The sequence below is a fragment of the Pelodiscus sinensis genome, chromosome 4 (genome assembly GCF_049634645.1).
Source record: "Pelodiscus sinensis isolate JC-2024 chromosome 4, ASM4963464v1, whole genome shotgun sequence".
Classification (NCBI taxonomy): domain Eukaryota; kingdom Metazoa; phylum Chordata; order Testudines; family Trionychidae; genus Pelodiscus; species Pelodiscus sinensis.
In genome coordinates this window covers 107,120,005-107,146,311 of record NC_134714.1, presented here as the reverse complement: position 1 = coordinate 107,146,311, position 26,307 = coordinate 107,120,005, and the positions used below count along the sequence as shown (strand labels likewise).

Genomic DNA, 26,307 nt, shown 5'->3' with positions numbered 1-26,307 from the left:
AACAGCCAGGGGCCCAGAGGGGGGAAGTGACTTGCTCAAGTTTGGTGGCAGAGTCAGGAAGAGAACATAAGTTTCCTGAATCCCTCTCTAGTGCCTCACAAGTCCACCTTGCCTCTCAATTCTACTGTCACTTCCTTGGCTTTGGGGATTAATCACAGAGCATATTTAGTATCCCTTCCTCCTTGAATTATTTTTGATTCTTAAGTTAAAATAAGCCTTTGGGGCAGGAGAGCAAAAAAACCAAACTAAGCCTTTTCAGAGAAGTGCAATCACAGAGCTGGGGGAAATGAGGACCCTATATGTTTTCAAAAGGTTCACTGATGATTTAATGTCATTTCTCCCATTACACTCATGGGAAGTCATGTGGTTAGATCCCTCAGCGTCATTTGGTAGAGGCTGAAAGGTTAGTTAGTGTGTTCAGTGCTCTCTGCATTGGACCAATCCTGCACTGCACAGGGCACCATTAAAATCTTGATGTTTACCACTTGCAATGGTTAAAAGTTATGGCAGTACTCAGATAGGTAAACACCCCAGCAAAGTAGGGATGGTAAATATCGGTTAATTGAATGATTAATCTCAAGAAATCTTATCAGTTAGTCGGCTAGTCTATAGTCCCTGGGCAGCCCCTGTCCGGAGGGATCAGAGCCGTAACTGAGCCAGGCTGCCTGCCTGCCTGGCTCCTAATACACTTTAAATGCAGAGCTGCAGCGGGGTTAGGTCCAGGAGCCAGGGCAAGCCAGGACTGAGCTGGGCTGCTGGCCAGCCTGCTAAAAAATGTACTGGCAAGGGGTGGGGGAGAAATGCGTGTAGTCTATTGCATTAACCTATAAGCTTTTGCTTATCAGTTAATCGACTAGAGAGACCAACATGACATTTATTACCTTAATTTTGAATGACAATTCAATTTTCCAGCCAGCCTCTACACATGTCAGAGCTCGATAGCCTTTCTGCACTTACTGCACAGGCAGGAGATTTTCTTTTTGCATACTTAGCATTTGTTTGTGTAAACCATTGTTCAACATGTAGCTTACAAGTGGTATACGTGTCATGTTCAAAAAATGGGTTTCTGATTAAATATGGTAAAGAACACATTGGTCATCCTCCTTCTTAAAAAAAATACTCCTTACATCCAACTGCCCCCAAACAATTAGCAAATATGTTTAAATATATTTGATATAGTGATATCAAAAAGTTGATTAAGTAATTGATGGCTTGATATTGAAAGGAGTATTGCATTAACAAAACACAGAATGGATTAAATCTGACAGTCTAAAAACAGTTGCTGAAGGAGGATCGGTACTTAATTGACAGACAGGTAATTACCAGCTACTGTGTACGTGTCATGGCAACATTACATTCAGCATAAGATTTTCTCGCTCTGAAGTTTGCTGTTGACAGATCAGAGTGACCTCAGTGTTTGCTTGCTAAAGCATTACTGAAATTCATCCTTGAAGTGCAACTGATAACGCTTTTTGATCAAGATATGAACACAAGACTTTTTGTGGGGAGTAAGCAGAAGAGATCTAATTTCCATTTATTCCATGTTTTCCCCCTACAATCACTAACTGAAAGCGGAAACAGGCATCATCAGCATTATCTCTGATTTGGCTAGCGGACACCCTTAAGCCAATCAGAAGTGTATTTCATTGTTTGAGGGAACACAAAAGACCCTCTGTCAAAGATTGAAACAGAGGCCGAGATGGTATCAAAAAGGGCCAGATCCAATGCCCTTTGAAGCCAAAATGAATGCTCTCATTGACTTCAATGAACTGTGAATCAAGACACAAATGCTCAAAAGAAAGTAGTTATAAAAAAAGAGTATGGAGAAGTAGATGGGTGTTTTAAGCAATGTAGTGGACAATGTAATCTGAAGGTCATGGTCATCAGTTCAGTGTGTTTTTGTGGTGTCTGAGAAACAAGAATTTTCATAAATTTTCCTACCCTGGGTTATGCCATTACTAAGCATAGGATTTTAAATTAATGTTCAGGTATTCTCCATTAAAGATACTAGTCACACCAGCATAATGTTGATCCCATTTACAATATTTAATAAAAGAAAAAAAAACTAACAAAAGAAAAAAAAGGTTCTTATTGCTGGTTTTAAAACAACTCATTTTAAAATTTTCACTGTAAAAAAACTCCTATAACCAGCAACAAGACAAAATTTCTGTAAGAAAATCTTGTATCAAACCAGACTACCAGTATCCAGGACACATTTGAGTAAAGCAATCTGAGATAGAAGAAGAAGAAACTCTACCCAGAAGAAACTCTAAAACAATCCATTCTTCAAACTGTGCGAAGATCAAAAAGTGTGGAGGTTTCAAAAATTATGCTTAAATTGCTTTGTAAGCCATTTATTTTTCTCATTACATAAGAAAGATATGGTAACATTCAAAAAGAAAGAAAAACAAACAGCTTGCTGAACTCTATTACTTCAATACTTAAATAATAATCTCGGATCTAAACATGACTATTGTAATTTTCAATGTCTTTGTTATCTAGGAGTCCTCCCATAAAATTGCATTTTCCTGAAGTGAAGATATGGCCCTTCATTAGAACTTTTATTTACAAACACTTTTGCATCCCCTTACATTCAATTCAATAACCAAAAAGGTTTTTTATTCAGAAAAATTGCAATGTTTTACCCTTCTTTGCTTAATAGAATCCAACTGTTGGGACATTCCCATGAGCCATGGATTTCAAACTAACAGTCATTCAACTTGAAGTAAACACCACGGAAAAGCTTTCAAAGAGATAAAAAATAAAGGGGAGTTTTTATTACCTGAAACTTGCAGCATTTCCCTTTCCACTCCATTCTTGGTTTTGTATTTCCCAGACAAAACTTTGTCCTATTAGCTAAGGCACTGAAAAACCAGTAGTTTAGGGACTAATACCTGCTGTGCTTCCCACAACTCCTTCATGTGACCTTTCACAGCACTGATTCCAGTTAAAATGATTGCAAGGAACACAGACTGGCCAGACTAGTTGTCATGGAGATCTCTCTCTCACTCACACACACATACACACAGAGTCACAATTCTGGGAGGCACCCATGAAACAGCGTGCCTTTTCATCAACTGAGTTTTTCAGGCATTCCACCCCACCTCCCGACCTCTCCTGAAGTCAGTTTGAGTAGCAGAGCATTGTTTTCGAATTGATTGTTGTGGTTATAAAGATACTGCCTTTTCAAAAACAACACAGTGTTTTGTGGACTTTTTCCATGGGAAGGAGAAGGTAGTTTGGTTGCAAAAAATCTTAAAATAAAAAACAAATCTGCTGTATTCTAACCTGGAACATGGTTTGTCTTTGCTTAGCTTAATATACATTTGATATTTGCAGTACTGGGGCTTTGGCAAAATACAATCATGCAGATTACATGAAAAGCTCTTGGCACAGATGCCGGCTTACCTTACTGTCTGCCCAGTACCTTGTGAGCAGCTTAATTAGTTCATGTATTCATGGTGGTCAAGACAGGATTTCCTATATTCTTTCATGTTTCTGTAATGAAGAAGAAAAATCCGTGGATCAGGAATGTACAAAGATTATGAAATAGAAGAGACCATCTTTACCTCACAAAAGACCCTCATGTTAAAAGACATCACTGTAACTATTTGCCTAGATTATTTACCTTCCATGCAGATGTACTGCCTACCCCCCATTTTTATCACATCTTTCATGAATTGGAGTTCCCCATGGTGGGTGTTTGTCACACACTGCATTTTAGGTTTAGGATGTTGGCAGGATGCAAGGTTTATGGACTGCCAGCATTACTGATATTTTTGCATGTACACATCAATGTCAACATCCATGGATCTATAAACAAATTCTTTTCCCCTCTTCCCACTGACCAATAATATTAAAACCCACATTTAAAATCTAAAGCCAGCTTCAAAATCAAATGCCAGTTACTTTCAAAGGATTAAACCTTTCCTTTTTTAAAAAACAAAGACCCCAAAGTATTCACAGTGCCCACCTGTGAATAGAAATCACATACAACAGATTTAAAGGCATTCCTCAACAATAATCAATATTACCATGAGAGAGATTTTAATCCTCAAAGACCTATTTCGCAGCCATGAAATACAGACTTCTGATAAAATCACATTTCTGAAATAGGACTTTTTGTTGCTACCTTTCATAGTGTTTTTCTTATATCCATCCTATAGTTAAATGGGTTTCACCCCAAACTCACTGACACCCAGTGAATCCAGAGCTCTGTTTCATAGCAATTATATCAGAGAGATAACTCACTGGAACTGATAATGAAAATGTCTTTGTAACCTCTGTAAAATAAAACTAATTTCAAGCATAAACAAAAATATATCTTTTATTTTCCACAACAAAACACAGCTTGAAGGTGTCCCTTTAAATGACGGGCAGTTTTGCATAGTACTCACAGTGACCATCTTGGTTGTGATCAAGATAAAAATATTCTTGGGAGGTTTTTTAAGCTACTAGGTCAGTAAAAACAAGGGGACATTTCCCCCCGGTTGTTAAAACTCAATGGGAACTTACACTTAAGTGGAAGCACAATCGAGCTTGAAGTTTTCAAACTTGGTATTATGGTTTGGAGACTTCCTCTTTTTAGGATTTAATTAGAGACAGTGCTGAAAGTTTTAAAAACTCCATAAAAAGCATTTTAGAGGCTGTATGATTCCAGTTTGCACAGCACATGCAATATAAGCAACACTCCCCCTAGAGGACGTAAAATGTGAAACTGAAACATTTAGTAAGGGAGCATAAAATAAGTACGCTTAATCCATTTTCCCCCACTATTATGTCCATTCTGATGTTATGATCCTCCACACATAGTGTATGAGGAGACATTTTAGGATCCTGAAACAACTTTCGGGACCCATGAAATAGATTATTCCAATCAATAGCTTAAAATTGAATAGACATTTGCAACCATCCTTATCTAATCTAGCAAATGCTACACAAGAAATTATTATAAATAGTTGCCAGATCATGGTAACCAAGGCAGCTAGCAAATATATGTGCGAATCAAAAAAATCCCAATATAGCTGTGTGTGTGTGTGTTTTGTTTTGTTTTGTTTTACAAACTCTATTTGTCATATATGAGGCATACAAAGACTTCACAATGGCATGGTGTAGTTTAAAATGTCTTATGGATAAGACAGACAGAAAATGATGGTATAAAGGTTTCATAGACATAAGTTTGGGAAATCCACATTTTTCATGAATGGCAATGCCACCAATTATTCTATATCTGGGTAGTCAATTACTTTTTGTCAAGATTTAGCTTTCGTGGTCAAGGTATAGTCAAGGTCCAGAATCCAGAGAAATTAATAAGCAAATAAAAAGATTCCTTGATCCATTCAAGTGTCTGTTCTGGATTTGGTTCACATATTAACTACCCCATCTTAAGTTTTCTTAAACAAGTGTCAATGAAACATTTAAATAATCTTGCACCATACTGCATTCTTTATATTTCACAAATATTGCAGAAAATAGATTTTAAGACTATTTCAGGGAAGTTCTTAAAAATTGTATTAGGAGGACTTTTGTGCCTTCCACTTGCAAAGCCAACTGCTTTGGTTAGCCATGTGTCCTATTGTATAGCCTGCAAAGGGAACCATGGAAGCCTTCTAAAAATGACCAAAATAGCTTTTTTTTAGTCATAAAAATGTCAAAATTTTTAAAAAGTCCAATATCTCAGTTCATGCCTGAGTAAAGAGAGAGTGGCAGTCTACGCATCTCAATGGTGCAGAGTCCATCTGCGCTGCAAAAATATTGGAGTATGGAATCATGATATATTTATGCCTAGAAAAGCTGTGTCTGGTCCAACTCTGAATTATACCCATTATGGGGCTTAGGCAGATGTAATCTTGGAGATGGGGTGGAGGAGTGGGAGGAAGCATTCTCTCCTTCTCTCTCTTTTTAAATGATGAATGTTTGAACTGTTCAAGGCATTGGGAGATTATAATTAATCTTGGGGAGATAGATTAGTGGGCAGATGTGGAGGTCAAGTCTAATTTATTTATATGAGTATTTATTTCTATGACTCACATCAGTGTAGTATATGAGCCCACCATAAATAAATGTATTGTGCACAACTCTGTTTTATCACATGGCTTTGTAGTGTATCACATGGATATACCTTCTGTATATAGGGCTTGTGTGTGTGTGTGTGTGAGCGCTTACACTGTTCTGAAAATTTTCTAAACATTATATAGTTGCACAGAGTCAACAGTACAGAACAAATGTAGCAGTTAAAATACAGCATGCACAGCCAAACATGTACATATATCAGAGAACAAACATTATGGGACATGCTCTGGCCCCTGATGTGAAACTGCCCTAAATGACTCCAAATAGGCCCACATTAATGAAAGTACTCAGGTTACCATAAGATTCACGCATAATCATCCAACGTAATTCTGGCCAAGAGCAGAAATAATCTGCTCAGGTTGAGAGGGGATTGGAGGTGGGCTGGCAAGTAAGCACACAATAAAACACATGGATTATATCCCCTGACTTTCCAGTCCCACCCCAAAACATTTTTTCCTGGCTTAACCACTGATGGCCTCTCTGCTGGCCTCTCTGTGACTGCAGGAAAGCCGGAGTCAGGACAATTTCCATCCCAAAATTCATCACTTGGTCATGGCTATTTGGGAGTGAGTATATACACAGCCCAAGCCAGAATCTGAGCCTGCAGTGACAGCAGAAACAGCAACGAACAAATTAAATATAGTAAAGCAGTTACACAAGGTGCTCCTCCTGGGGTTGGTGCTTTGTCCAGCAGCTGGCAATGAGACCACGTGGCTACTGAGTCTGCTACTGCCTTAGCTAAGAGGCATGTGGTTTTTAGAACATGTATTAGAGGCTCATGCACTAAGCTACAGAAATTCAAGGTTAGATCCTGCCTGCTGATGATCAAAGTCTGTTGGGGTTATAAATGGGACAGAGGACCACACCCAGCAGATGACTGGGTTATACTAGTAAATGCCATTGGGTTAGGCTGTAGTCAAGAAGTATGGTGGCTTTTTGATATATTGTGTGTATAAGCACTGAGCCCACTAGAGGTAAACAAGCAATCCACCTACAGAGAGAGGGAAAGTTTTCTGCTTATTTATGACACGTCTCATTCTAATTGGTTGAAAGAGCCTTATGACCACAGTGTGGTTCCAAGTACCCCATGTGAGAATCAGACACCAGAGGAGTGCATGCAGAAACAAGTACTGAGTGCATCATAAAGGATCAGAGCACACTGAGTAAACTCCTCAGCAATACGCATCTGGAGTCCATGCCAAGAAGAGCAAAAATGGAAATGTGATCTGGTTGTCCAGAAAGCACGATGGAGTGCTTTTTTTTTTCTGAATGTTTTTTAAATTAAAAAAAAAAATCAGGAGCAGAAGATGCCACAGAAGTCAATTTGGCTCTTAATGGTTCATGAAATATTGTTTCAGCTAAGTGAGAACATGTTATATTAAATTTGGGCTCTAAAACATAGAAACAAAACTGTTCACAGTGGTCTGAGCAGTCTTTAGCTCTTGAAATACCAAGCTCACCTGTTGCATCAACTCTATGACATCCTCGTGATGTTTTTGTTTCTACGTTTTTAAAAAGGGAAAGAAAATCCATATAAAATATTTAAATACAGCTAAGCTGTAATATGAACTGACATACCTGGTTAATTCACAGCAACTCTGGCATTCTAGAGAGCCAGATGCTCCACTGGTGTGAATTGGACCAGCAAGATGGACTTCAGTAGAAATACCCCACTTCACACCAGCGGAGGCTGGCCTTCTACCCGGAAGTGACCATGCAGATTTCTCCCATGAAGCTGTGTTTTACAGAGAAATCTCCCTTTTTACACTCTGATTCAGGTGGCAGTCAGTTCTCTCAGGGTATGGCTACACTACAAAGTTAATTCGAACTAACAGACGTTAGTTCGAATTAACTTTAATAGGCGCTACACATACAAACCGCTAATTCAAACTTAATTCAAACTAGGTAAACCTCATTCTACGAGGACTAACGCCTAGTTCGAATTAAGTAGTTCGAATTAAGGGCTGTGTAGCCCCTTAATTCGAACTAGTGGGAGGCTAGCCCTCCCCAGCTTTCCCTGGCGGCCACTCTGGGCACCACCAGGGAAACTCTTCTGCCCCCCTCCCGGCCCCGGAGCCCTTAAAGGGGCACGAGCTGGCTACCGTGCCCGTGCCAGGTGCAAGCTTGCCAGCACCCAGCCAGCAGACCCTGCACCTGGCATGGCACGAACCAGCCACCCGCTGCCACCCAGCCCTCCGCCTCTTCCCGGGACCAGGCTGGCGGCTCCCAGGAGCCTGCCTGGGGCCGCAAGAGGTGGGCGCCCGCCTGGTCTAGTGCGGACATCGTGGACCTCATCCAGGTTTGGGGGGAAGCCTCCAACGTCCACGACCTCCGCACTAGGCACAGAAAAGTGGCCGTCTAGGGCAGGATAGCTGCCAGCCTGGCCACCCAGGAGCAGGTTTGCATGAAAATCAAGGTGGTCCAGTGAGACCCCCGACCCTGAGCTTAGAACATAAGAACATAAGAATGGCAGTACTGGGTCAGACCAAAGGTCCATCTAGTCCAGTAGCCTGTCTGCCGACAGCGGCCAACATCCTGCAGGGGATGGACCGAAGATAATGACCAAGCCATTTGTCTCGTGCCATCCATCTCCAGTCTTCCACAAACAAAGGCCAGGGACACCATTTCTACCCCCTGGCTAATACCACTCCATGGCCCAAACCTCCATGAATTTATCTAACGTCTCTTTAAATTCTGTTATAGTTCTAGCCTTCACAGCCTCCTGTAGCAAGGAGTTCCACAGGTTGACTATTTGCTTTGTGAAGAAGAACTTTGTTATTAGTTTGAAGCCTGCTACCCATTCATTTCAGTTGGTGTCCTCTAGTCCTTCTATTATGGGAACTAATGAAGAACATTTCTTTATGCACCCTCTCCACACCACTCTTGCTTTTATAGACCTCTATCATATCCCCCCTCCGTCTCCTCTTCTCTAAGCTGAAAAGTCCCAGTCTCTTTAGCCTCTCTTCATATGGGACCTGTTCCAAACCCCTCATCATTTTAGTTGCCCTCCCCTCTCCCACCTCCTTTTCCCAGTCTCCCCAAGTTTTGTTCAATAAAGAGAGTTTCTATTTTTGACCACACGTGTCCTTTATTTTGTACATCAGGAAGGGGGGCTGAGGACGGGTAAGTGGAAGGATGTGAGGGAGGAATGGGGTACGAGCCCCTGATGAAGAGGACTGGGGTGGCTCTGCGGGCTCCTCAGGGTGGAAACTCTCCTGCAGCCCGCCAATTCACCACCCCCCCCCCCCCGGGTGGCAGCCTGCGGCAAGTGCAGCCGGGGTGATGGCCGAATGCTGCGATGTGCCAAGTGTGGGCACTCAGTGCACTCCAAGCCAGGACTGCTTTGCAAGCGGAAAACCCCTGAGAACTGTCTGTCCGGGGTGGGGGTCGGGTCCCTTTAAGCACAGCCCTCGGCTAGCCTGAGACAGCAGCTCCACGCTCTAAGTCCTCATCTGATGCCCTGCTGGCACTGCTTCCGGCCATCCTTTACCTCGGTTCAGGGTCCACTCAATGGTCTAGATGCACTGGTTCGAATTAGCTTAGTTCGAATTAACTAATTAATTCAAATTAAGTTAGTTCGAATTAGTGCTGTAGTGTAGACATACCCTCACTTGCTGAGTCAAGGGATGGGGCACCATATTGTCAGCTGCCAACAAATCATGCCAATGTAAAGGGAATGTCAAAATCCCATTCTGATGCAATTTAATACTGACCCTGAGATTCTGGCTGACCTGAGTGGAAGTGCAGGAAGGGCTCAGCACATCACTATCATCAGGGACTTGTTTGGGCAGGAACGGAAGTAAGGGGTTAAGACACTGTGTCAAGGCACTAACAAAGTTCAATGTGATGAAAACTATGTTTCTTGATCTTTGTTTGAAGGCCCACTCCTGTAACTCTTTGCAGTTTTAGGGTTCAGTCCAGCAAAACTTTACTCACATAAGTCAGCCACTGACACCAGTGAGACTTCTCATATGAATACAGGGTATGCAGCATCAGGATCTTATTTTTAGTATTAGGCTGCAGGAGAATTGCAATAAGTGATATATCACAGGGCACATACGGCATATTCAGAGCCCATGGGACAATGCCCTGTTTCACGTACATGAAGCAAATAGTCCCTCCTGCATCTGTTCAATGCCTAATACATTGGAGGTCCGATCTGTGGCTAGGACTCCTAGGCACCATAGCAATACAAATAAACAATACTAATTCCCATAGGGTTATTGCTTTGAAATACAATTTGTTTAAAAATATTACAAAAAATATAATCTGATCCTACCAACACTTACTCCTATGATTGACTCTACTCGTGTAAAGTTCCATTAGATTCAATGGCACTACACCGGTGTAGGTCATATCACACTTTCAACTCAAGTCTCTACTCAATCCAATATCAATTTAATATCTTTAATATTTTCATAATAATTAATTCCTTTTAACAATAAAGTTAAAGATAATCCTACCATCTTTTTATAGCCCACAAAGGACTGTGTTTGGATTACCACAGTGATTTCACTATCTCAAGGTATGTCTACACTTGCACCCTAGTTCGAACTAGGGATGCAAATGCAGGCATTCGAAACAGTTGATTAAGTGGGGATTTAAATATCCTGCGCTTCATTAGCATGATCTCGCCAGCATGCTAGTTCGAATCACACCTGATTCAAACCAGGAAGTGTGCGCCGGGTAGGGTTGACAGATGGTTGAAACAAAAATACCGAACCTCCCCCAACCCCCCCCCAAAAAAAACACTGGGAAAAAATTCTGTTGAAGGGGAAAAAAAGGGGGGGTTGAGCAAAAAAAGAAAAAAGGACTCCAAGACTTATTAAGCAAAAAAAAAAAAATGTAAAATAAAACAGTATGTCCCCTTTAAGAGTGAGTGCAGGGATAGGAACAGAGGAGCGGTTGAGCACTAAGACCCAGGGGAATGCTTCTCGTTGGTCAGCAGCCATTTTGTGCCTTGCGGAACCAGGTAAGGGTGGCTGGGGGTGTTGGGAGCCAGAGAAGGACTCAGAGGGGGCGGGGGGGACGGGAGGCCAGGCGCTGAGTGTTTGTAGGGTTGCCAGGTGCCCGGCATTTTCACCTCCTGTCCGGGGAAAAAATCAGAAAATACCGGAAATTTTAGGTGTCCGGTATTCTCTGAATTTTTTTTACTGGACAGGAGGCGAAAATACCGGACTGTCCAGGTGAATTCCGGACACCTGGCAACCCTAGCACCAGGACACGTTACTTCAAACCAAATCCCTTGGTTCAAACTAACATTACTCCTCAAAAAATCCTCCTTATCATTAAGCATGTGCTTAAGTCCTTTTCCCTTCAGTGGGACTTGAACACATATTACAAGTTAAACATTTGCATAGTTCTGTTGAAATAAATAGTAGTATGTTTTTAAAAAACCAAAGGAAATGGCCCTTATTTGACTTCTGCTGGCCGTTTCCCCCGCCCCACCCCAGCAATCTCCCCTGGCCAGCCCCACTGCTCCCGCCCCCGGCCAGCCGGTTCCCCTCCCTATCTCCCCCAGGCAGCTACACTGCCCCAATCCTGCTTCCCTGCGGCCTACATCCGACCCCCCCTCTCCCTCCACAGCCAGCAATAAGAGATCACCTGGTAACCCTCACTATGCCTCAGCCAGGAGCCTGAAACATACGGCTGCATCCGCCCTGCCCGGCTGAGGGCTTGGGGAACCCGGCGCTGCACAGGCAGTCCGGGAGCCCGGAACACCCTGGCAGCCACGCTGAGGCCTGGTATTTTTTTCCCGCGGCCCAGTACCGGTCCGTAGCCCATAGTTTGGGAAACACTGGTCTGTGTTACTTCTCCTTCACTGCACCTGCCCTTCAATTCTGGCTGACTACTAGGTGGGGTGGAGCCAGAGCTTTCCCTCTTCCCACCCCCTTCCACACACTTGATCACCAAGGCAGAGGGGAGTATTGGAAAAATCACTGCTGTCCTTCCCTGCCTCCCACAGCTGGAGTCACAATTGGAGCAAGGCTAAGCAAGGATGTAACTTTACTGCATGCAGAGCTAAGCAAGTGCTGCTACAGTATCATCCAATAGGAGTGAGTATAGCAAACTCTGCCCTAAGCATGTAAGTGGACGCGATAGGTTTCCTAAGTCAAATGCTACCCTGAACTTTAAGGTCAGTGGAGCCCTCTCTGGGGAACACAGAATGATTGAAACATTGTGAGAACCAACCAGTGGAGGACCAGGATTTTGGAAAGGAAGCATCACCTAAGAAAGGATCTTCACTCGGGTATTGGGCCAAAGGATGAAGGTGGTAGGACCACAGCTGTAACTATGTTGACTCTGTGGCGCTGACATGAGTAAGAGTTTAGTCAGCACAGCAATGAAAAGAAGGAATGGGTTGATTGAGTAAGGTGGGGCCATTGTTCCAAGTAGAACAGGATTGGGTGTTTTTTCTTACAATGTCCTTTTCAACACACCAAATATAACCTCAGCAACTACGAGGCTGATTGTCTAGTTAAATATCACCATGTTTACATAGGATGATCTCATGCAATAACACTACACTCTCTTTGAACTGAAAAAGCAAAAAACAACTGCAGTACATTTTGTGGTTCGTTTTGATAGTTATAAAAGTGCACTGGGAAGTTTACACAACCTCTGATGATGACTGGGCAGATGCTATCTTCAAAAGCCTGCGAGGAAACAGAGGTAAAATGTCAGCCTGATGTTACCATTCTTTTTGCAAAGCAACTGCTTGCATGTGGGAGAAAGGAAATACAGCACTGGAGTTATTTTAGACATGCCTTGAGTCACAAAGCTGACCTGTGTGACCATGTGAACTATAGCCAACATACAGAAGGGATCTCATGGGACATACATCATCAGAAAGTACGAATTTCTGGAATGGCAACTCAAGCCACCTACACTATTTAGCCTTTGGAACAATAAAATATCATGTGTTTTCTTAGGCATATTATGAGTTTGTCTTGCATACTGTCAACCAGGGAACAAAATCAATAACAGCAAGATTTCCCAGCTGTGGGCAATTTCTCTCCTTGATTTCGGATAGCGGAAATTAGTAAAAATATGGTTTGCGCATGCATTGCACCTTCCATTCCTGGGTCTCAGCACGCTCAGGTGGCGTCAGCCCCATTTTACTGATAGAAAAGGGGAGGCACAAAAAGAATCAATCAGCTTTGCCTGAGGTCATACTGTAGTGGTCAGTAGCAGAGTCAGAAGTAGAATTTCATTTTACATTCTAACACTAAACCATGTTACCTCCCCTGAGATCCTATATAGACACTGCATGGCACTCCAGGTCAATTCATCATTTTAAAAACATGAAAGTTCTGCTCTTCCTATAAAATAATCAGCTAGGGCCTGGGAAATAAAATAAATTAAGCTTTCAAGTGACCCTGAGAAATAGGAAGATGTGGCCAGGACCCTGGCAGCCTGTAGCCTAGTGGCTAGATTGCTGAGTTAGCAAGCAAAAGGGGGTAGGGGCTCTGTCCCCCTGTGTTCCTGGCCCAAGAACTCTTAACTCCCCGGCCCTCCTGTCTCCACCCACTGACACAAGGCTGCAAAGTAACAGGAATGAAAGCATGAATTCATATAAAAATAAGAAATAAACCAAGCTCCTGTAAAACTGGAAACAAGTTCAAAACCATTTTGATTCGTGTTATATTTTGTTTGTTTCACTCCAGCACTTTCTGATTTCAGCCAAGGCTGGAAGAGCAAGGACCAAAATAGCACAAGAAAGATTATTCTTGTGGCCCTCCTGAGTCAGCCAGTACACAGAAGCACCAGAAATCCTTGGACACAGCAACCATGCTATACTGAGAAAGACAAGAATGTACAGAAATACTGGGACAATTTGTATAGTGGGGGTGCTGAGAAAACATTGACCCAAACAGTAACCATGTATAGGATAGAAATAAGTGTGTGAGGGGGCACAGCAGGACCCTTATGTCCAGCGCTTATAGGTTTGTACGTAGGAGGCACAAAAAAAGTCCATTGGAATAAAGTTGAATCTAACAATGTCTGAACTAGAACGGAATTGTCACAACATGTAACTTTTTGAAGCATGTATCCTTTTATTGCTATTGTCTTCACACGTCATCACTACAAATCCTTTTCCTCAAATATGTGAAAAGGTTAGCAAAAAAAAAACAGTATGAAACAATCACATTAAAATGAATTCCTAAATGTCAGCAAACAAAGCTTTTTGAAGGACAACCTGAATTTGAAATATGCTTAAATATTTCAGTTTTGTAGTTAGTCCAAAACCTCAAATTTCCCATGGTCCACATGGTCTACATCTTACATTAAATAGGAGCCTCTTTGTGCAGGAAAAGTGCCTAACAGCTGTCTCACACACAGCAAAAGGCTCACGCTGGCTTTTGGCTTTTCAGGATCCTGCCAAAACAATGAAAGTGCTAATAAAGTCTCAGTTTTACCTACTGGGAAATAGACCCTGGCTTTTAATAAAATAACCTCCTCTGCAATTGTAACCTACACACCGAGGCTAAGTCTACACTACAAGGTTTTTGTGCAAAACCAGCTGTTTTTGTGCAAAAACCCACAGTGTCCATACCTCAAGCTCATTTTTGCACAAAAAAAATATACAGTAAATTGACAGGACAGAGGGATTTTGCCAGTAGAGTTATTCCTCTCCCCACGAGGAGTGACTCCTTTTTGCACAGGAGTTCTTGTGCAAAAAGGTGTGTGTGGATGCTACACAGAGGTTTCTTGCGCAAAAAAAGCCTATCACAAAAAGCACAGGTGTGAATGGCCCTCAGACTTTCTTGCGCAAGTGTGTCCATGTAGTGTGGATGCTCTCTCATGCAAAATCACATCGCTTTTGATCTCTTCCGCAAAAAGCTTCTTGCGCAAAACCCTGCAGTGTAGACAAAGCCCTAGTGTGGTTCACTGTCCTATGGGGTGACAATGAGACCACTTACAGCAAGAGATAAGAACAAGGGAACTCTACAGCCTAAGCTGAAAGCCAGCTGGCTTTATAACTCAAACTATAGAGGCTCCTACACTAAGTACCAGAAATCCCAGGTTCAATTCTGCCTGGTGGCAGTTACACACTGTTGTGGGAGCTGAAAGTTGTCCCTGCAACTACACCTAATTGCCCAATTGGAGCAAATCTCATAAGGCAGTGAAAACTCTCGAATTGTTGTGACAATTTTCTTCCACTATTTGATCTGAAGAAGTGGGTCTGGCCCACAAAAGCTCATCATCTAATAAACCATCTTGTTAGTCCTGTATTTTGCTTCAGCTACACCAGACTAACACGGCTACATTTCTATCACTATTCCTCAGAAAAGTAAGAGATGAAGGCACTCAGCAACCACCCAGATTGTGCCTGTGTTTAAACTTACAAATGAGTGTCCTTATATTTAATTGTGAGCACAGATGGTACCCACAATACAGGAAGCAGCTTATGGAAAATCTGAATCATACGATTCAGATCATTAACTCTTGGTTTGCTTAGGGAGAAATTCCCCTTTCACCATCTGCATGTCGGATCTTGACTGCAATTTGTATTATTTCCCAACATATATAAAATTCCCATGAGTTTCAGTGGGAGTGCTATGCTTGTTGAAAATGTAACACAACAGTCATAGCTCACGAGACAGATCTGTGAAGGAAATTTTTTGCCATAATATGTGGTGGTGAAGTCCCTTTTACAAGGACTTTCGGAAGGCTAGTGGAGAGGGCACCAAAGTAGTAGCCAAGAGAACTGAGTTTTGTTCCTAGCTCTGAAATAACCTGTTGTGTGACCTTGCACAATTAGCTGGCCTCAGTTTCTTCATCTGTACTATGGGGACGATGCTTACCCAGCCTTTGAAATTCAAATTAACTTCAAACAAATAACTACCAAGTAATCAACTGCAGAGTCACATGATTGCCTAAGTTGCCTAAGGTGGTTGTGGAATCTCCGTCACTGGAGATGTTTAAGAGAAGGTTGGACAGACACCTGTCAGGGATGGTCTAGACCAGGGGTCTCAAACTCACAGCCCATGGGCCGTCTATGGCCTCAGCAATTCCACAATCCAGCTGCAAAATATTTTTCAAAAGTTATCTAATCAGGCCTGCAAAGCTGCTGGCATGAGTCCCTGAGGCCCGGGAAGGAGGGGGCAGTATCTGTGTGCTGCTCCAGCTGCTGGGAGCAGTGTTAGGAGCAGTGTTTGGAGCAAGGGTGGGCAAAGGGCCCTCCACGGGCTGGATCTGGCCCCCCAAGCCGGTGGTTCCAGCCCATAGCCACCCTGCCACTCCCCCACTCCCAGGCCAATCAGGGTGGGGGGGAAGCACATGACGTGTTCTGGCCCCGCACCTTCCGCCTCAGGCCCCGCCCCTTCTGGGGTGTCCCAGGGCCACTTCAGAAATGCCTGAAGTGGCCCCCTTTTAAAAATTATTTCCCACCCCTAGTATGGAGAGAGACACAACCACAGGGACGTGCTGGCAGCACTCTAGAAGCCACTCTAGACCCACTGTGCTGCTAGTGGGGGCAGAAGGGTCCCCTGGGGCATTTTAAATCACCTGGGGGCAGCGGGCAGAGCCAGGAGACCAATGGGGGAAGGCACAGTGACCTCCCCATCCCACAGAGCCACTGCCAGATGGGGGTGCTCAAGGAAAGTGCAGCACCCACATTCCCAACACACCCTCACACACTCCACTTCCTCCGAGCCTACATCCTCTCCAGCCACCTCCCTCCAGTCCCTAAACTCCCTCTCAGAGCCCAACCCCAACCCCTCCTGCACCATATGCCCCCCTAGAGCCCAACCTCCTCCCCTCCTGCACCCAAACTCCCCCCTAGAGCCTAACTCCCTCCCTTCCTGCACCCAAACTCCCTCACATAGCTCAACCTCCTCCCTTCCTGCACCCAAACTCCCTCACAGAGCCCAACCCCCACCCCTCCTGAACCCAAACTCCCCCCTAGAGCCCAACCTCCACCCCTCCTGAACCCACAAGCCCTCCTAGAGCCTACACCCCCACCCCCCTCCCACATCCAAACCCTCTTCCAGAGCCTTAGGCAGGTGGAGAGAGTGAAGATTTTCCAGGAACATCATCGGCCCACTAAGAGGATTTGAGGACTGGCACTGACCCTAAGGTAAACCGAGTTTAAAACCTCTGGTCTAAATGGTGCTTGGTCCTGCCACGAGCTTAAAAGACTAGATTTGATGACCTCTCAAGTTTCCTTCAGGTTGAATGATTCTATGATGCATTCCATGTTCTATGCATGTCTCTTCACTGGCATTCTCCCTTCTAATCAACCCCCATCAGGGTTATTTTCAACTCACTGAATTTTTTGCCATACTCACACACATATTCACACTGTGGAAAAAAAAACTTACCAAGGAAAAGTTTTCTTCATCATACCTTACATCAAAAATTCACACTTCTCTGAAAATTAACACTGGCCCAAAGTCCAGGAAATGCAATAGTCAGTAGCAGATTAGAGATATCAAACCTTCAGACTAGTTATGGCTAGAAATACAGGCAGTCCCCAAGTTACGTGGATCCGACTTATGTCGGATCCCTACATACGAACGGGGCTTTTCTCGCCGTGGAGGACAGGGGCGGCAGGACCACCCAGACGTGCTGCGGTCCCGCCACCCGCGTCCTCCATGGCGAGAAAAGCCTGGTCTGCTGGGGGGGGGGGGCGCACTAGCTGCGCCTCTCCCCCCCCCAGCAGACCAGGGAGACGCAGGCGGCGGGACCGCCGAGACGCACCAGTCCCGCCGTCCGCGTCCTCCGCGGCTTTGCTCCGCATCTCCCTGGTCTGTAGGTTTGTTCTTAAGTTGAATTTGTATGTAAGAATTGAAGCTCTGCCTCGGGCTTCCTTTAGTCAGCCACCGGTCAGTTTCAACAGCAGCTGAATCTAGACTCCAGTTCCGACTTACATACAAATTCAACTTAAAAACAAACCTACTGTCCCTATCTTGTACGTGACCCGGGGACTGCCTGTACAAGTTGTTTATCATCAAAACCCAAGATTCTCAACTTTCAGCTGGAATAAGCATTTGTTTCATCCCTGCAGAGCCCTGAGATATGAGACATTGAAACCACAGCAATACTATATGTAGGCAGGCTATTTTAGGTCATTTTTAAAGTTTTCTAAAATGCATTTGTTATACTATTCCTCCTCTCCATTGAGCCTTGCGCTCTCGGACTCATAAGAACCCTACAACATTGGGATGTACCAGCTCCAAAATAATTTTTAGACTTTTTAAAACAGTTGGAGATGGGGCGTTGTCCATTTCCTGTTTTGCCTTTGATCCATCAGTGTGGAACTTTGGAAAATCACATAGGGCCAGATTCTGATAACTTTTAATCATGAACAGCCCCCTGCTCTACAGGGGTCTTATTGATTTCATTGGGATCATCTGTGGACTAAAGATAACATTTTCCATCAGCGCCTAAGAAATCTGGGAATCTAAGTCCCATATTCAAAAGTGACATTGGCACTTAGGCACCCAAGTTTCATTGCAACTCCACAGAACTTAAGCATCTATGGCCTAGATTCTCCATGGTACTTAAGTGCCTGACTCCCATTAAAATGAGTGATAGTTAAGCACCTAAATGCCTTTGAGGATCTAGGCATAAGTCACTTCTGAAAAGAAGTTACTTAAGGGTGAAATTTTCAAAAGTGCCTAAGATATTATCTAGCGTGAGTGCAGATTTCAGAATATTAACTTCTCTCCAAGTTGTTTTCCTTCCGCCATGTCCTCCCCCAAAACCCCAGGTATAATAAGTGAAGCCTGAAGATGGTGGCGTGTGTGTGTGTGTGTGTGTGTGTGTGTAAGAATGAATTAATTAAAGTACTTTGAGATCACTGAAGACAAAATATTAGTATTACCAGCTGAGTGGGCTGACAGTGTGTCCATAGGGCTGTCAGAACTCCCACTACAAGCCCTATTTATGAGGCTGCAGTAATGGGACCTTCCAGGAATGTTTTCCTTTAGTGATTTTTTTAGCAACCGGTTTTGCAATTGAATGAAAAAGATTCCACATGCATGTGCACACCCGCAGATAATGAAAGTCAACAATTTTCATGTTATCTACTGGATGAAAGAGAAAATCCATGAATGCAAGTGGCTGATAACACCTGCAATCTGTAGCACAAAAAAAAGAGGCATTTGAGGTGGAGAATGGAACAGGCCGCTATGACTCATAGGTTTTCAGTCTAGTCAGTGAAAAACTTGGCAGGAGTGTGCGGTTTGACAATGTCTGTACATCCCAGAGATTTATAACTGCTTATTAAATCATCAGTTTCTGTTAAAAAACAAATAAACTATATGTTTCACTTGCCTTTATCTCTGCTAGACTATACCTTAACCATTAATACAAAACTTCATGCAAGGCTGGGTGATCTGTTCAAAGTATTTAAGTAGTTTTCTTTTTATTATTAATCAAATCTATCCATGAAAGTGACATTTTGTTCAGATCAGCTACACCTGCTAAATTGAAGACTGCCTGGTAGACCTCATCTCAGGCAAGGTATTCACCAGTGGGATAAGTGGCACTTAGATGCCTAACTTCCATTAAAAATCAATGAGAGATAGGTGCCTAAGTCATATTTGAGCTTTAAAAATCTATCCCGCAACTCTGTCTGTGCCTCGGGTCCCCATCTGTAAAATGGGAATAATATTACTTCTCTTCTGTCACCCTTGGTCTGTTTAGATTAGTGGTGGGCAATAATTTTGATGGGGGGGGGCACTCCAAGATGTTGGAAATTGGTCAAGGGCCGCACTTTTCCATTATATTAATTGAGGTGGGGCAGAGTCTGGGATGGAGGTTGGGTGCAGAAGGGATCTTGGGGTAAGGGTTTCGGGTGCAGGAGAGGGTGTAGGGTCTGGGAGGGAGTTAGGGTGATGGAGGCAGTTGGGGCACTGGACTGGGGTGCAGTGGTTTGCACTGTGACCTAAGGTAGGAGGGGGTTGTGACCTGGGGCAATGGATTGGGAGATGGTTTGGGTGTGGTGTGGGGGCGGAGGGTTTGGGTTATGTGGGGTGGGGGCAGGAGTGCGGGGCAGAGGGTTGGGGGAGGGAGGGGCTAGGGTGACTTACTTGGGTGACTCCTAGACAGCAGCCCTGCACATTTCTGAGGCAGGCTCCCTGCCTGCCCCATCACTGCATAGGCTGCAGGGGCCATCTGTGTATGTGAATAACTACAAGCCGGAGTTGGGGGGAGGGGGGGACGTGATGCTTTGTGCACAGCCTGTTTTTCAAACCGGCCAATGGGATTATGCTGGGAACCAGGACAGCCTATGAAACCTTCTCCCCTCCCCTCCAGGTTCACAGCTGTGAAAGAGAAATGGCCCAGCAGCCGCTTTTCTGAGCAGCATGCGGGTGGGGCGAAGCAAGCAGGGAGCCTGCCTGGGGTTCCCTACTGCATCCGCAGGCCAGATCCAATGGCTTGCCAGGCAGGATTCAACCCAGGGCCTGTATTTTGCCCAGGCCTGCTGAAGATGCTCATCAAAATTCAAAATGATCTGGACAAACTGGAGAAATGTCTGAGGTAAATAGGATGAAGTTTAATAAGGACAAATGCAGAGTGCTCCACTTAGGAAGGAACAATCAGTCTCACACATACAGAATGGAAGTAACTGTCTAGGAAGGAGCACTGCAAAAAGGAATCTAATGATGATAGTGGACCACAAGCTAAATATGAGTCAGCAGTGTGACACTGTTGCAAAAAAACCAAACATGATTCTGGGAGGCATTTACAGGAGTGTTGTGAGCAAGACACAAGAAGTCATTCTTCCGCTCTATTCTGTGCTGATTAGGCCTCAGCTGGAGTACTGTGTCCAATTCTGGGCACCACATTTCATGAAAGATGTGGAGAAATTGAAGGAGGTCCAGAGAAGTACAACAAAATGATTAAAGGTCTAGAAAACACGAGCTATGAGGGAAGACTAAAAGAACTTGGCTTGTTTAGTTTGGAAAGGAGAAGACTGAGAGGAGACATGATAGCGTTTTTCAGGTATCTAAAAGGGTATCACAAGGAGGAGGGAGAAAAATTGTTCTCCGTGGCCTCGGATGACAGGACAAGAAGCAATGGGCTTAAATTGCAGCAAGGGAGGTTTAGGTTGGACATTAAGAAAAAATTCCTAACTGTCAGTGTGGTTAAACAATGGAATAAGTTGCCTAGGGAGGTTGTAGAATCTCCATCTCTGAAGATATTTAAAAGGAGGTTAAACAGACACCTCTCAGGGATATCTAGACAGTGCTTGGTCCTGCCGTGAGAGTAAGAGACTGGTCTTAATGACCTCTTGAGGTCCCTTCCAGTTCTATGATTCTATGAAACAATTGAAAGTCACACTATTCCTCACTCAACTCAAAATTCATGGCCTTACAACAGAGATGAATCTGAAGCAAATCATTCCTGCTCTACATCCTGTTCCTAAGATGATACAGGATAGAAGGTGAGTCTTGAACTAGCCTGAGGAGATGATATTTTTTCTAACACAAGTACAAGGGGTCAACCACAAACAAGAAGTGGATGTCTTCATGTCATACCCACACACTGTATGAATGTAGCAGCCACTGAGGAGTTAGGCTACGTCTACACTGGCGCATTCTCAGGCAAAAACTCTTCCAGAAGAGAGCATCTACACTGGCATGTGCTTTTGCGCAAGAGATGTGCTTTTGCTCAAGAGCATCCATGCCAGTGTAGATGCTCTCTTGTGCAAGAAAGGTCTGATGGCCATTTTAACCATAGGGCTTTCTTGCGCAAGAAATTCATGTTGCCTGTCTAAACTGGCCTCTTGCGCAAGAACAGTTGCACAAAAGGGCTTATTCCTGAGTGGGAGCGTCAGAGTTCTGGTGCAAGAAGCCCTGATTTCATACATTAGAACTTAAGTTTACTTGCACAAGAATACGCAGCCAGTGTAGACAGGCAGCAAGTTTTTACGCAAGAGCAGTCGCTTTTACACAAGATCGTGCCAGTGTAGACACAGCCTATCTGTTGTGGCTTTCACGTTTAATGAAGGAAGAAACAATAGAAATTATTTTACAGGCAGTCCCTGGGTTACATGGATCCGACTTACATATACAAATTCAACTTAAGAACAAACCTACAGTCCCTATCTTGTACGTAACCCGGGGACTGCCTGTACTCTCTCTATTGGGAGAACTTGTGTAGATTGCCAATGCTAACATAACTCCTGATTCACAAAGCATCCCTAGTCAGCAAAGTACTTGAGCATGTGCTTAACTTTAAACATGTGCTTAAGTTCCTTTGACTTTAATAGTGTTTCATTCATGCGTTTGAGTGCATTGCTGAACTGCAGCCACAATCCAAAGTAGAAAGCCAAATCCCACTCTAGGGCTGCTTCCAGACATGTCTTGTTTTTGTTCCTAGAACTCCTATGACATTCATTTCCAATAACAGAGGCTAAGTATTCCAGAGGTATAATAATGCACTAATTTATGATGGGTGCATGCTCCCTTAGCCAGAACCTCAGACAAATTCATCTGCTTTTCTTAGCAGATTGGGTTTAAGGAGCTCTGCTGTGACCTATGTCTGGAAATGCTGGGCAAGCAACAGCCAGCCACATTAGAATATGGTTTACACTGACTGGACATAGTTCTGAACCCCCCTGAACTATACGCTTTGAAGAAAAAAAAACAGCAACAACCGAAAGCACAAGAGAATATGATATTCCTTATTCTGTGTGTTTGCTGAGAAGTGGGGATCTTTGTTTTCACTTTAAGACTATCCTCTTGTTAGTCACACAGGGAATTATAAACCTAATCAGGTCTATAAATGTTTATTCCCTGAAACCATGATTTAAGCTTAGGTCAGTCAGAGATCATTCACACATGAAGCATGACTTTGCTGTGGCAAAATGAAGCAGGTTCTTTTTCCAGACAGTTTTATATTCAGCTTGTTTTAACTGTCCTGATTTGGCCTGATAAGTGTCTGTTCCTGAGGCCAGTAAGCAGTGGATGTAGGGAGGGAGGGGACTGAAGTGGTCTTCAGTTTAAAAAGTGGAGGGGAATGGTGTGAGCATGGAATGTACCTAATTCACAGGATGTCATGAACAGGGCTCGACAAATCATGTAATCTACTCGCCATGGGCGAGTAGATTGCAAGCCGGCACAGCCAGCGCTGCGCGATCTGCGCATGCGTAGCACAATCTGTGCATGTGCAGCTCGCAGAACCGCACGGCTGGCGAGCAGGGCTCGCCGCCGCATGGCAAGCCCTGGTCATGAAGATATATTCGTAAATGGGCTAGAGCAGGGTTGGCAACCTTTTCAAACCACAGAGCCAAAGTACATCAAATTTCAAAACAAGCAGTCAATAAAAGAGCCATGCAAGAATGCCCATTTGCATGATTGACAATATACAACTTAATATTATTGACAACTGACATGATGATTAATAGCAGCATAAATAGGGTTGCCAGATACTTTCACAAAAATACCAAACATGGCGGGAAAAAATTGGTTGAGCAAAAAAAAACTTGGAAATAGGGACCAAAGTTGTTGAGGAAAAGAGGGAAAACAAAAACAAAAAAACCCCCAGAGGACCAAAGTTATTGAGTAAAAAAAAGTAATTGCGCCTTAAAATCCCCACGCTCCCCGCTGCCCCCGCCAGACATGGCAGGAGACGAATGTCCCAAACAGCCTTCCACCCGAGAAAACAGAAAATACCGGACATTTTATCTGTATTTTCTGGGTTTTTTAACCGGACAGAGGCCACAAATACCGGGCCAATACCGGACACCTGGCAAACCTAAGCATAAATGAAACATTGTCCTCACAGATTTTATTTAATGGGACTTCTGCTGCTACATCTTTTCCCACATTTCTTTGAAGTTTACATCATCACTGGTCAAATCCAGTATCATGAACACATTCAGGCTGTCTTCTGTCAGTCCTATGGCAGCGGGTTGGGGATTTGGGGGAACAGGGGTCTGGGGATATGGCGGTATGAGGGGCTCAGAGCAGGGGGTTCAGATGTATGATGGGCTCAGGGCATAGGGTAAGGATGTGGGTGCAGGAGTATTATGGCAGGGGTGCAGGAATCTGGGGATGTACGGGTGCAGGAATCTGGGGATGTAGGGGTGTAGGAGTTGGCTCAAGCTTCAAAAGAGCCATATCTGGCTCCCTAGTGAGCCATGTTTGGCTCGTGAGCCATAGGTTGTCGACCCCTGGACTAGATCCTCAACTAGTGTAAATCATGAGGGCTCCCCTAAAGCCCACAGGAAATCCAGCCCGGTGTTTTTAAAGCACTTTGAAAATGAAAAATGTGGTTGAAAGGCCAAGAATTATTTTAACTATCTGTACAAAAGAACCCAAATAGTATCACAGTCTTAACCCACAATGCATCTCCCAAAGTACACTGCAGCCACCAAGGAGAGGACATCTATTTAAATGGGGTCTGAGTTTTAAAACATGGCCTGGTTTCGCATCCACAATTTGTGCCTGCAATTATTTGGGGCTCAGTGTATATCTCTATGATGCCTGAGTACTGGCTTGTAGCTGCAAATCAGGGACATTAATGCCTAAGTGACCTAAATTCTATACAGTAATTCCTCATTTAACACTATAGATGCATTTCTGAAAATGTTCGTGCTAAGCAAAAATGTGCTATGTGGGGTCAATTTTCCCATTAAAAATAATGGAAAAGGTGGGGGTTGCGTTTCAGGTGGTGGTGGCAAAGTCAATTTTTTGTTGGTGCTGGGTCATCAGCGTTAAAATTAGATATCTAGCAATACAAGTTAACTAGCAACACAAGTCACTGCGATTTGTTAAAACACAAAGATAAACATGTGAGTGAGCGGAGGAATGCTGTGACCACATGTACTACCACAGTTTTCACCAACTTATACCGCCACATGAAGTAGTCCGCCACTTGATTATTTCCTGTTATTTTGGGGATGATCGTGTTATTCAAAAAACGTTCCCTAAAAAAAAATCGTGCTATTGCGAAAACGTATTAAGGGGGTACGTGTTAAACAAGTAATTACTGTATACAGATAGACTGAAAAATTGACTCATACAAGATTAAGTGATATAAATAAAACACCATACTGGTATTATATCCAATTTAAAAGCAAAACTACCAGATACTCAAATACAAGTCATGCCAGCTACAATGAACTGTTTGTGACAGCAGTGATTCTAGATTTTCCCATTCTATCGTCTTCTCTCCTGAACAGAAGCAACTATTCTGTTTCATTCTGCCTGCTTTCTAATCTCCAGTAGTTATCCAGTTAGGGAGATGTGCTTTCTTACCTTCAGAAGTCAGCATAAAGCCATTAATCAGGCCACATTTTTGTTTAGTTTTTTTTCCCAAGGACCAGCAGTTACATTATTTTGCTTTTAGGGTTTTAGTTTTGTACAATAGTTGTTTTGTAAAATAGCAGGAACAAAAAGAGGGCTGCCACATCACCTACATCTTTAAGTAGCACCACCGGCTTTCAGTTCGCCTCAGGATCCAATTCAAAATCCTATTTCATAGGGAAAATTTACCTCTGGTGGAACTCCAGTAAAGACAACCAGATTAGTTAATGAATGTTGCTCTTTTGCCCACCCTTGGTCTAGCAGCATTACCAACACGTCTACTGCTTACTGGACTCTTAGAAGACATTTAGGCTACATTTACACAGGTTCCCTCTTCCACAAAAGCCTATGCAAATGAAACGCAGATTAGCATATTGTTGCACTTCATTTGCATAATTAATTAGGAGCTGGTTTTGCACAAGAGGTTTTTGTTCAAAAAGGCACCATTTATACAGTGCCTTTTTGCACAAAACCTCCTATTGCGCAAGAGCCATTCTTCATTTTTTCAGGAAGAACAGCTCTTGCGCAAGACCAGCTCCTGATTAATTATGCAAATGAAGTGTGGAAATATGTTAATCCATGCTTCATTTGCATAGACTTTTGCGGAAGAGGGAAGCTGTGTAGTAGCCTTAGGGGTGAATTTGAGCTCAGTAACAGCACAGAACACTGAGAGCCAGGACTGGTGGCTGTAAACAAACTTTGTGGGACACGGAAAACTTGGTCACCCACATGATAAGTGGACACCTAGCTAACTAAAATTATGCTAGATCACGTGATCTGTGCCATGTTTTTAAAATTCCCCAAGTGCTGCTATTGAATCAATTACACAAGTGTAAAACTAGAGTCTCTTCATTCAAGACGGGAGTGACATTGAATTTATGCTAGTGTGATCAAGAGCAGAACTGGGCCCCTTGTTTCCCTCAATTCCTCCTCCAAGCTCAGTCTGTCTGTCTAGCATAGGCCTTGA

General features: G+C 43.5%; 1 protein-coding gene across 13 annotated transcripts in view; it reads right to left on the bottom strand.

Moving 5' to 3' along the window:
- DENND2B (DENN domain containing 2B) overlaps window positions 1-26,307 on the bottom strand; it is a 353,709-nt gene that overhangs the window by 270,247 nt on the left and 57,155 nt on the right. For 7 of the 13 annotated variants that reach the window (XM_025189962.2, XM_025189963.2, XM_025189961.2 and 4 more), the window contains exon 2: window positions 3,409-3,498. The gene's annotated coding sequence lies outside the window, so the exon portion shown is untranslated. Of the gene's footprint in view, window positions 1-2,782; window positions 3,382-3,408; window positions 3,499-26,307 lie in introns of those variants that run through there. The other 6 variants (XM_075927977.1, XM_075927976.1, XM_075927984.1 and 3 more) reach the window with 3 other exon arrangements.